Raw genomic sequence first — 12684 nt, 5'->3', positions numbered from 1 at the left:
CTAATCCAACTCTATAATAAACATATCTTAATAGAGGGAAGCAATACTAAAAAGCTAAAAAGTTCATGAGGATGACAAGGAAGAAGCTACTTAGGTAGAGACCCGGTGGCTAAATCTTAAGAATCATGGATAACTGGTGTGGGGTCATTTTCCAAAATGGAGGTCCCAGGAAGATCTCACCAATGGGAGAGGAGGTCTACAAGAGCAGGATTAGGAAGCAGCTCAAGCATGGTGGTTAAGGCCAGAGAATCAAGGATGATTGGTCGCTTTCCTCCAAATAAAGGCTCAAGGAAGAGCTCACAGCCTGGGCCTTCCCAATAGCAGTGATTATAGGCAAATGTCACCAGCGAGAATAGAGTTTTCTGCCAGAATTAAAGGAAAATGAAAAGAAAAATTCTATGTGAAACCAGATTTTAAGGCTCCTGAATTTGCTGCAGTGGAAATATTTCCTAAGAACTTCCATTTTCGCAAACAGGACTAAGCCACTTTTTCCATAATTCTTCATGAATAGAGCATTGTCTCAGCAAGAATTGGAATGTAGTTGGTTTCCCCCTTTTTCCCCAAGGTAAGATCAGGTTAACTACTAGTGAATACTTCGACAATCCTTGTATTTCAAACCATTTCTCTGATTTTCCAGTAGAATTAGAAATAGGAACAAATGAAATCAGAAAAAAATTAGTAAGTGATTGCATTATATCTAAAGAAATTTTAGACAGAATGAAACAGTGACTCCTAAAGGCAGATGGGGGTTATAAGTGGCAAAACACACAACTCAAATGTGACCGATTCCCCCAAGGTGTTTGTCTTGGCCATGTTTGGTCAAGTCACATCCTCTTCAGTTCTTGGTTCAGGAAGCAAAGTCCTAAAAGGATGGAATTCAAGCCATGGGAACCTTAGACTCCAGGATTCCAGGTCAGATGTTGCAACTAGCTCAGTATGGGGAGCCCTGAAAAGCCAGAGTCCCAGGACCCAAGGTCTTGGATGCAGAACTTGATAAAACTAGTGCTCTATAGGAACTCAGTTAAGCTGGGAACCTAATTCCAGTCCCTTTCCCATAGACTGCCCGACTGAAAAAGGATATTTTGCTCCCAAGATATTGAGGGTGGATGGGAAGAGAAACATGTATATTTGCTTTTGTTATACCTTTGAAGTCAGTCTTTCTTTGTAAAAACTAATCTGATGGCTAGTTGGTTAAATAGAATTAGTACACTCAAACCCTAAAACTGAGGGAACGTAATCAGTGCGGGTTAGAGACAAGAAACGCACTGAGAGCCCCAAAGGGATCAGAGAATCCTGGGGGAGGAGTTAAATGCACATACCTGGAACTCAGGCAATGGGAGCTAGAGGGTAACTACTATTACACAAATTTGATAATAGGATATTAAGTGATGTCTCATTAGGGTCCAGAATTCAGCTGATATGCCTGCTGAATGTGTGTGTGTGTGTGTGTGTGTGTGTGTGTGTGTGTGTGTGTGTGTGTGTAATCAGATCTGGGATTTCATGAATTCATAAATTCCTGGAGGAGGCCATTCCCTCTACCAGAGCAAATCAGCAACTTCTCTGCAATTTCTAGAGTTACAAAATTGCCCACTGAGAGATCAGATGATTTGCCCAGAGTTCCAAAGGCAGTAGGTATGAGAGGCAGAATGACCAGGTGTTCCCAGCTCCTAGGCTAGCTCTCTATCTATGACCCATCTTGCTTCTTGTCTGGAAATCATAGAATTGATATTACAATTACAGGTAAGCTAAAAAGTAATTAATTTAAGTAATTAATTAATTTAATTAAGCTGATTCTGTCCATCATTGATCAATTGGAATTGGATTAGCTCTTCTCTATGTTAAAGATATCCACTTCCATCAGAATACATCCTCATACAGTATCATTATTGAAGTGTATAATGATCCCCTAGTTCTGCTCGTTTCACTCAGCATCAGTTGATGTAAGTCTCTCCAAGCCCCTCTGTATTCCTCCTGTTGGTCATTTGTTACAGAACAATAATATTCCATAACATTCATGTACCATAATTTACCCAACCATTCTCCAATTGATGGACATCCATTCATTTTCCAGCTTCTAGCCACTACAAAAAGGCTGCCACAAACATTTTGGCACATACAGGTCCCTTTCCCTTCTTTAGTATTTCCTTGGGATATAAGCCCAGTAGTAGTATGGCTGGGTCAAAGGATATGCACATTTTGATAACTTTTGGGGCATAGTTCCAGATTGTTCTCCAGAATAGTTGGATTCTTTCACAACTCCACCAACAATCATGCTAACAATTCTTTAGTGACATCTTTAGTTGTAAATAATTGTAAAATATTATACATAGGATATTAAATCGCCCTAGGTGTCCACAAAACATTTTATTTGTTAAAGAACAAGAAACACTGAAAGCTATTGCTCTGAAATATGTAAAAAATTATTATCTATGTAAAACCTATTTTAGATTGCTTGCTGTCTTAGGAAAGAAAGCGAGAGAAAAGGGGAGAGAGAAAAAAATTGGAATTCAAAATCTTACAAAATTGAATGTTGAAAAACATCTTTACATGTAATTGGAAAAATAATATTCAATTAAAAAACAATTTAAAAATAAAAAGTTAATTTAGGAACTGCCCAAAGAATAGATCAAATTAGAATCATAGAATGACAGACCTGGAAAGAAAATTTAAAATCAGTTTGTCTCATCCCCTCATTTCACACATGAGAAAATTGAGAGATATAACTAAGAGAAGGGAAGTAACTTCTTAAAAGTGAATAACTTATTAATATCAAACTTAAACCTAGAACTTAGGTCTTCTGACTTCCATTTTAGTCCTCTTTTCATTACAATACATCATCCTTGTGAAAGAATGAAACTTCCTCATTTTAAAAAGAATTTAAGTGAGCTGGAAGACGATTAAATCCCCACTGACCTCAATAGTGCAAAGAGATCAATTATTTATATAAAGAGAAGAAATTAAGATGCTCTTTGTAATTAGACACTAAGATGGTTTTTCACTCAAGCATAGAAAAAAAGATAATTTTTTCAGACCATGAAGAAGAAATATGAATTAGTTACATATTATTTTTCCAGATAACCAGGTACAGATATTGAAGGTTTTTACTAAAAATTTAATTCCTATGACTTCTGTCTCAAATAATATTCTATTAAAAACAATTTTAAAATAAAAAATAAAAAGTTAATTTAGGAACTGTCCAAAGAATATATCAAGTTGGAATTATAGAATGACAGACCTGGAAAGAAAATTAAAGATCAGTTTCTCACCCCCTCATTTCACACATGAGAAAATTGAGAGGCATAACTAAGTGAAGGGAAGAGGAGAAATTCTAGACATAAGGGGAAACCCAAGACTAAGCCCAAACTTAAGCTTTCAACAATTAGTCTCCCTTCACCAAGATGAGAATTTAATGAGTCAAAGAGTGTGAGGAAATGTAGCCTACCTTTTCATCAGTGCAGCTCTCCACCAGGACTGACCCTAGAACAAACTACATTTGTAGGCTGAAAGTAGAGGGTCCCTTGGTGGAACAGGAGTGACAGAATAGTCCTGTCCCCTGGATCAAGAAGCATTTTTGTAGCCAGAAGGCAACATGGGAAGTAGAAGGAGTGAAGAAGAATTAGGGTAAACAGGGGTGCAAAGTCTGAAGGGACTATTACTTCCACTCTCAAGACCTAGTCACACTGTTAAGTCTTTTTCCTTGCACTCCCAAGCTCCTCACTTAGGCTATTTTATTTTATGTCTTGACCTTTCCTTTGTGTGAGACAGAATGGGTCAAAATTAAGAATCTCAATTAATTTTCATGTGCTATTGTTATTTCAGCTGTCTGGTTCTTCATTTTCTTGGCAAAGATATCAAATTTGCTATCTTCTCTAGCTCATTTTACAGTGGAGGAAACTGAGGCAAATAAGACTAAATGACTTGTTCAGGATCACATAGCTAGTAAGTGTCTGAGGTCACATTTGAGCTCAGGAAAATGAGCCTTCTTGATTTCAGGCCTGGAGCTCTATGCACTGCACTATCTAGCTGCCCTCTTCATGCACTCCTGGTCTGTCAAATTCTTTTTGAAATCACACTCTACCCCTAAGTCTCATAACTGCTATTAAGACGTGGGATAGGTCTGGAAAAAATGAAAACATCTTTTATTCTTCTCAAATTTTTAATCCTCACATTTGATCACTTGCCAAATCTCACCAATCTATCCATTCTTTAGCTGAGTTCTCTCCCTCATCCATCCCACTTGCAATTTGCCATAGACACTGCACTTAGGCAATGTCTTCTTTATCTCTCACCTGGGACATAAATAAATAAATATATATATATATATATATATATATATATATATATATATATATATATATATATATATATGTATGTATGCATATATTAATTTCAACCATTTTGCTATTGTTTTAAAGATTTTTGGAGGAAACTTTAACATGAGTATGTGAGTTACATAATAAAAATCAGTCATATTACCTTACACTTGAGTAAACAGTGAAAAAAGAAACCTTGTCATCTGACTTGATACCAGTATATCAGAAGTGTTCCTTTAACACTTCAATTTTCTTTCATATTCATCCTATTCATCAACATAATGCAATAGAATCTCAGTAGAACACTGATGTTAGGAGGACAAGGACTTCTGTAAGACAATGAAAGAGAAGTAATACACATCACTATAATTTGAACTGAAGGACAACTGAATCTACATAATCTGCTGAGTTGCTTTATAATAAAGCTTAATTTTTTTTCTTTTTAATAAATAATCAACAAATGCTTCAATTCACAAAGAACAAGAAAGGATTGCCTAAGAAAATGAACTTCTATTTGTTTTTTAAAGAAATATAATTTCTTTAATTATTTAAATAATTTAATAATTATGTTATTTTAATAATTAAAATAATTAATTAATAATAAATTAATTTAATTAGATTAAAATAGTTTAAAATTTAAATGAATTTCTTTTAAAAAATATACACCCCTAGCTGTGTGACCCTGAGGAAAGTTTTTCAGGGGTTAAGGTGGAGAAATATATATCACCATTACATTGTAAGCTCCTATGGTCCTGGAATATAGCAGATATTTTAAAAAATGTTGGCTGATTTATCTCTACATTAAACTTAACAATATATAAAAGTATTCTATTTGTTCCCTTCAAATGAGATTTTAAAAAATATTTTATTTTTACTTTTAAAATTATACATGTACATTCATTTTTTACATATTTCCATATTAAAAAAAAGAAGAAGAAAAAGGTGAAAATAATACTCATTGGTCCACATTCAGTCCCCAGTTATCTCTTGAATGTGGATGGCATTTTCCATCCAAAGTTTATTGATCACACACAATCTTGTTGCTGTGTACAATGTTTTCTGGGTTTTGCTTGCTTCACTCAGCATCAGTTCATGTAAATTTTTCCAGGCTTTTCTAAAATCACCTCGTTCTCATTTTTATTAAACAGAACAATAATATTCCATTACTTTCATATGCCATAACTTATTCAGCCATTCCCCAATTGATAGGCATGAGAGATTTTTTAAGTGTTTAGCACAATATTTAGAACATATTATGCTGAGTGAAACGAGCAGAACCAGAAGATCATTATACACTTCAACAATGATACTGTACGAGGATGTATGCTGATGGAAGTGGATTTCTTCAACATAGAGAAGAGCTAATCCAATTCCAATTGATTAATGATGGAAAGAACCAGCTACATCCAGAAAAGGAGAAAATGAATGTAAACTGTTATTTTTACCTTCTGAATCCAATTCTTCCTGTGCAACAAAAAATTCGGTTCTACACACATATATTGTATCTAAATTATACTGTAATATATTTAACATATATAAGACTGCTTGCCATCTGGGGGAGGGGTTTGGGGGAGGAAGGGAAAAAATCTGAATAGAAGTAAGTGCAAGGGATAATGTTGTAAAAAATTACCCATGCATATATACTGTCAAAAAATGTTATAATTATAAAATAAAATAAAAATTAAAAAAAAAAAAAAAAAAAAAAAAAAAAAAAAGAACATATAGACACTCTTATTCCCTACTTTCTCACCTTCTACTCACTTCTTGAGCCCCTTACAATCTGACTCAAATGAATAGGTTTTTTCCAAAGTCACCAATAATTTCATTTTTGCCTGATTTTATGTTGTTAGAGAGCATTCTCTTAGTTCCAATTCAATGTCAGGATAAAGTGGAACGCTCACAAGTTGTTGAACAATTAATAAAAAGAGGTTTACTTTGCCCTAACAAAATAAGAATATGCAATGAGGGTACAGTGGCACTTAGTTTCTCTGGACACAGCCCTTGCTATTTTCCATATGGAAACATCTGGCCAGCAAGGTAGAGTAGCAAGATAAAATGATAACTTTCTTGGTCTTCAGAAATCCTCCAAGTCAGAGAAGCCCTAAATGCATGAAGTGTGACATTTTATATACCTAAGTAACCAGAGAGCTGAGATCCTTACCCATTTTGTCTCCTTTTAGAGAAATGAATATCTGGAGTAGGAGGGAAGGAGGAAATATGGGCCTATTCTATATAGGGAAATGCTAATAGATTTTAGCCCTATAATAAATAGCCTTTTGTAGTCCTCATCGTTCTTGATCTCGTTAGCTTCTGACAATAAACCACCCCCTCCTTTAAAATACTTTCTTCTTTCTGGGTTTTTGTTATGCTGCTGCATCATAATTCTGTTTCTACCTCTTGAACCAGTTCCTTTGGGTTTCTTTGAAGATTCATCACTATGACTCTTTCCTCAAACTGGGCTCTCACCTTTCTTCCCTATAAAGTGACCTTAACAATTCCTACAAATTTAACTATACTTTCTACACCCATAGCTCCTATATGTACCTATCCAGTCCCTTTCTCTCTCTTAAGTTTCAGTCTCATATATCCAACTGCCTGCTAGACACCTCCCCCTGGATATTCCAAAGACATTTCAAACTCAGCATGTCTTCCCCCCATTCTCCAATTCATTAATGTTCTCCCTAAACCCACTTGTTCAGAGAACTCCCCTATTTCTATTGAGAATACTACCCCTTGAACTGAGAACACAACATAACATTCTCACTCTTTTTGTTGTTCACTTGAATTTGTTTTCTTATTCATTTTCTTTCCTTTTTGATATGATTTTTCTTGTGTAGCAAGATAATGTATAAATGTTTACATATATTGGATTTTACATATTTTAACATGTGTAACATATTGGATTACCTGCCATCTAGGGGAAAGGGGGAAGGTGGGGAAATTTGGAGCACAAGGCTTGGCAAAGATTGATGCTGAAAAATTATCTGTATATATGTTTTGAAAATAAAAAGAGAGAGATTGATTCTTCTCCCTCTTCAAACCACATTAACTCTTATCATCTCCTCTTACCTTGAATATTATGAAAAGTCTCCTGATTAGTTTCCCAGTATTCTTTCTTTCTCTCTTTACAATTCATCTTCTACATGGTTACCAAAATAAATCAATCAATTGATTAATCAATAAATATTAATCACCAACTATGTACCGGACACAAGTCAAACCATGTCACTCTCCTGCTAAAAAAATCTTTAGTGATTCACCATTACTTTTAGGATAAAATACAAATTCATCAGTTTGGCATTTAAATATCTTCACATGATGGCTTCAACTATCTTTTCAGAATCATTACATATGAATTCTCAAATCTTGGATGCTTTAGGCCAAGCCTTCTTAAACTTTCCTACCTGTAACCCCTTTTTACCTGAGAAATTTTTACATGACTCCCCAGGTATATAGGTATATAAGAAGGCACAAATGAAACATTTACTGATAAAAAATCATAATTTTGTTATCCCCATATTCACTTATAAGATCCCACGGGGGATTGTGAACCACCTTTTAAGGAGCTAGGCTATAGACAACTTGGTCTATTGGTATTTCCTGTATAGGCTACTTGCCACACCTGCATTCCTTTTCCTCATTACTTTTGGAATCCTTGGCTGGCTCCATACTAGGATCAACTCAAGGGCCAATTCCAAGAGGCCTTTCCTGATAACTCCCACTTGTTAGTGCTTTCAATAAAGGCCCTTTCAGCTTCTATTTGAAATTTTTTTTCATCATGAATTCAATCAACAAACATTTCAATATGTAAAGAATAAGAAAGGATTGTATAAGAAACTGAACTTACATTATATTAGTTTTGGGGCAGCTAAATGGCTCAATGGAGAAAGCACCAGCCTTGAATTCAGGAGGACCTGAGTTCAAATCTGATCTCAGACACTTAACACTTCCCAGCTGTGTGACCCTGGGCAAGTCACTTAACCCCAGCCTCAGGAAAAAAAAAAAAAAAAGAAGAAAAAAACCATTATATTAGTTTTTAAAATATATATCACCATTTTAAATTTAATATGTAAAAAAAAAGTGTTCTATTTATCCCTTTCAAAGGAAATATTTTCATAGCACAGTACTTGGAACATATTAGGTTCTTAATATTTGTTTGTTTCACTTCCTCCCCATCCTTCTATATATACTTTCACTTTCACTACTATATCATGAGTTTGCTACCTTTCCTGATGTTGTCATCTGAGATCGCATAGTTAGTTAGAAGTGATAAAAACGAAAATCCCAATATCCAGCCCAGTATTCTAGAACAATCCAGTGTTACCTCTTAATGTTTAACTTTTATGCAATATGTTCAACTGATGGAACAAGATCATTACAGCCATAAATTAGAAGTTTTAAGTAATAAACTTTTTGAGTAAAGATATTGCAATTTCTTTTAAAAATTACATATAATATTGGATTACTTGCCATCTAGAGGAAAGGATGAGGGAAGGGGTTTTACAAGGATTAATCTTGAAAAATTATCCATGCATATGTTTTAAAAATAAAAACTTTAATAAAAAATAAAAATTATATATAAATTAATGCTAATATATAAGCATATATATGTATATAATGTGTGTGTGTGTGTGTGTGTGTGTGTGTGTGTGTGTGTAAGAAGCAAGAGGATATAATGATTAGCAAGCTTACTTCATTTAGGAAGTAAAAATCCTGCTTCTGATCTTGTGATCCTAAAAAATCAATTGATTTCTCAATGTACCCAGGCAATTCTCTAAGACTATAAATTTCAGAGCAAGGGCTGATCTGCATTAAAAGAGGAAGCTTCTTCATAGGTCTAGTGCAAAAAAAAATGCATGTCTCAGCATATCTCCCACTAGAATATAATCATATTTCATTTCATTCTCATCTGCTAGCTACCTACCTAGTTCCCTAGATATCATAGGCATTTAGTAAATATGTGATTAAAATAGAGGTTGAAAAATATACACCAGTCATCAAACATTTATTAAGTATTTATATTGGGCACAATGATAACTGCTGGGGATATAAATATAAAAGTGATACAATCTACTTCAAGGAGATGGCTGAATGAAAAAATAGTGTGTGTAAAAATTAATGAGAAGAGAATATCAAGAAGAAGAGGGTGATCAGTAGTATGAAAGGCTGCAGAGAGGTCAAGAAGGATGAGGATTGAGAAAAAAACATTGCATTTGGTAACTAAGAGATGACTTTGGAGAGAGAAGGTTCATTTAATCAATGAAGTTTGAAGCCAATCTGAGAGTTAAGATGAAAGAAAAAGAAAAGGAAATCAAAGCACTGATGATAGCCTACTCCAAATAGTATGTCTGAGACAGGACCTGAAAGATCAGGTGATATATTGATTAGAGAGTCAACATGAATCAGGAATTTTATACCAATTCACAAGCAACCAATTGCTCCTCATGGAGTCATAGATTTAGACCTAGAAAAAAAACTTCAAAAGACCTCCACACCCTCATTTTATAGATGAGGAAATTGAGGCTTTGAACTTGAGGACTTGTTCGAGGTCTCCAAAAGTAAGTTTGAAAATCTATAATTAAACATCAGTTTCTCTAATTACAAATCTCTCTGTCTCTTACTTTCTGAATTTTTTTATCTTTAATATACTGCATTTCATACAACTATTTTGTTGAGCAACTAAAAGCATTTTACAAAAAAAAAATTCATTTAATCTTAAGATCTTAGACTATATCTGCTCAAAAATTATATAGAGAATTGGCGGTAACCAACTTGGTCATTCAGATTAAAATGCAGATCCAACTCTACTACATAGGAGCCAAGATGGTGAAGTAGAGAAGCTTTCAACCAAACTCTTCCAAAATGCCCTCTAAACAACTCTAAAATAATGCCTCAAGTCAAATGCTGGAACAGCAGAACCAACAAAAGCTTGGGAAGCTCAAGGAAATTTAAAGGTCAGCAGGAAAGGTCTATTATCCAGCGGTAGTCAAGCCTGAACTCCAGCAAGACCTCACAGTACAAACCTGGTGGTGGGGCCAGCAGTGGACCTTGGAGAGGGTTGCATCGGTGGTGGCAGCAGCTTTCAGAGCTCCCAGCTCCCAGATTGGGTTTTGTGGTGGGGGATGTGGAGGGGATACACACACATACAAACTAGCACCAAGGAAATTGCAAGGTATCCTTTGCTGCATTCCCAGTGACAGTCTTAAAACCAAAAGGACCCATAGCACTTGCAGCAGCAGGGGATCATAGGCCCTAAACATGTTCCAGAGGGGAGAAGAGTACTTATGGTAGGTAGCTCATGAAATAATAGGGATTCTGATTCCAATTCCAACTCAAAGGGGGAGCACTAGCAGTTGTGGCTATCAGAGAGTAGGGCACCTGGTGACAGGCCCAGGGCCAGGAGTGCTACTGCTGCTGGCTATGGGGGAAAGGCTCTTTCCTGAGTAAAGACCAGAGTACAAGCCAGGAGAGCAATGACCAAACTTCCCCGTAGATCATACTGCCTTGGAAGCCCCCAAAACCTACAGACCCCCAGGACTAGCTCTGAAAACAACAGTAAGAAAGGCCTGGGCCCCTCCATCTTGGGAAGGGAGTCCACGTGTGACACAATATGAGTCAATAATTGGGTTGGAAAATGAGCAAACCACCAAAACAAAAATAATATGGTCACACTGAAGATCAAGATTAAAAACCCAGAAAACAATGTCAAAACAGCTACAAGCAAAATTTAAAAAAAAAAAAAAAAAAGTGAATTGGATACAAGCTTAACATGAGCTCATGGAAGAGCTCAAAAAAGATTTTAAAAATCAAATAAAAGAAATGAGGAAGGAATGGGGAAAGAAATGAGAGTAATAGGAGAAAATCAGAAGAGACTCAACAACTTGGTAAAAGAGGCATAGAAAATAACTCCTTAAAAAACAGAATTGGCCAAGTAGTAAAAGAGGCACAGAAATAGAGTGAAGAGAAATCCTTAAAAAGTAGAGTTTCAAATATAAAACTCAAGAAAATCATAAAATAATAAATACAAAAGAGAAATTATACAGGATTCAATAAGGTTAAACTGTTTACATTCCTCCATAAGAAAAGAATACCTAGAACTAAGTATTTTGTCAATATCAGGGCAGTTAGAAGTAAAAATAGAGGGCACTGATATGAGTTAAATTTGATGAGACGGTGTATTAAAAAATAAAATTAAGGAGTGAGAAAGAGGAATGTACTGGCAGAAGGGGAAGGAAGAGATAGACAGAAATAAATTATCTCACATAAAAGAGGCATAGAGAGGAAGATAGAGGAGATAAAGAGAAGTGATTGAACTTGACTCTCATTGGAAATAGCTCAAAGAAGGAATAACATACATCCTCAGTTGGGTGTGGAAATATGTCTTAACCTATAGGAAAGTAAGAAAAAAGGGGATAAGAGAAGGCAGAGGGGGTCATAGATGATTGGGAGGGATAGTAGTAAGAGCAAAACCTTTTTGAACAGAGAGGGTAAAATGAGGAAGAGAATAGGATAAATGAGGGAAAATAGGATGGGAGGAAATATATAGTGAATCATAATTTTGAAAAAAAATTACAACTTTCTCTAAAAAAGATCTCATTTTTCAAATATGTAGAGAACTAATGAAAAATATAAACATAAAAGACATTCCACAATTGATAAATGGTCAAAGGATATGACTAGGCCATTTTGAGAAGAAAGGAAAGCTATGAAGAATCATATAAAAATTAAATTACTATTGATTAGAAACATACAAATTAAAACAATTCTGAGGTACTATTCCACACCTATCAGATTGGAAAATATAATTAAAATCTGGTCAAATGTGGGAAAACTGAGACACTAATGCCCTGTTGGTAGAGTTGTGAATTGATTCAACTATTAAAGGAATAATGTCTAAAGGGCTATAGAACTAAGAGCTATATAATCAATACCACTACACTAGGTCCATATTCCGAAGAGATAAACAAAAAGGTAAAGGACCTATATGTTCAAAAATATTTATAACAGTTCTTTTAGTTGTACCAAAAAAAATTGGAAATTGAGGGGATCACCATCAACTGGGGAATAATTGAAGAAATTGTTGTGTATGAACGTGATGGAATATTATTGAATTATGAGAAATGATGAACAGAATGCTGTCAGAAAAACCTGGGGACATGTATATGAAATGATGCCAAGTGAAATGAGCAGAATCAGAACACTGAACCTAGTAATAACCATATTGTACAATGATCAACTGTGAAGAACTTAGCTAATCTTATCAATTTAATGATCCAAAGTATTTAACAGTGAAAAATTCTATCAATTTCCAGAGAAAGACATGATGGAGTCTAAAGACAGACTGAAACACATTTAGAAAAATATATTTTAA

This window comes from Sminthopsis crassicaudata, chromosome 5, assembly GCF_048593235.1.
Source record: "Sminthopsis crassicaudata isolate SCR6 chromosome 5, ASM4859323v1, whole genome shotgun sequence".
NCBI classification, from domain to species: Eukaryota; Metazoa; Chordata; class Mammalia; order Dasyuromorphia; family Dasyuridae; genus Sminthopsis; species Sminthopsis crassicaudata.
This window is presented reverse-complemented; position numbering follows the sequence as displayed.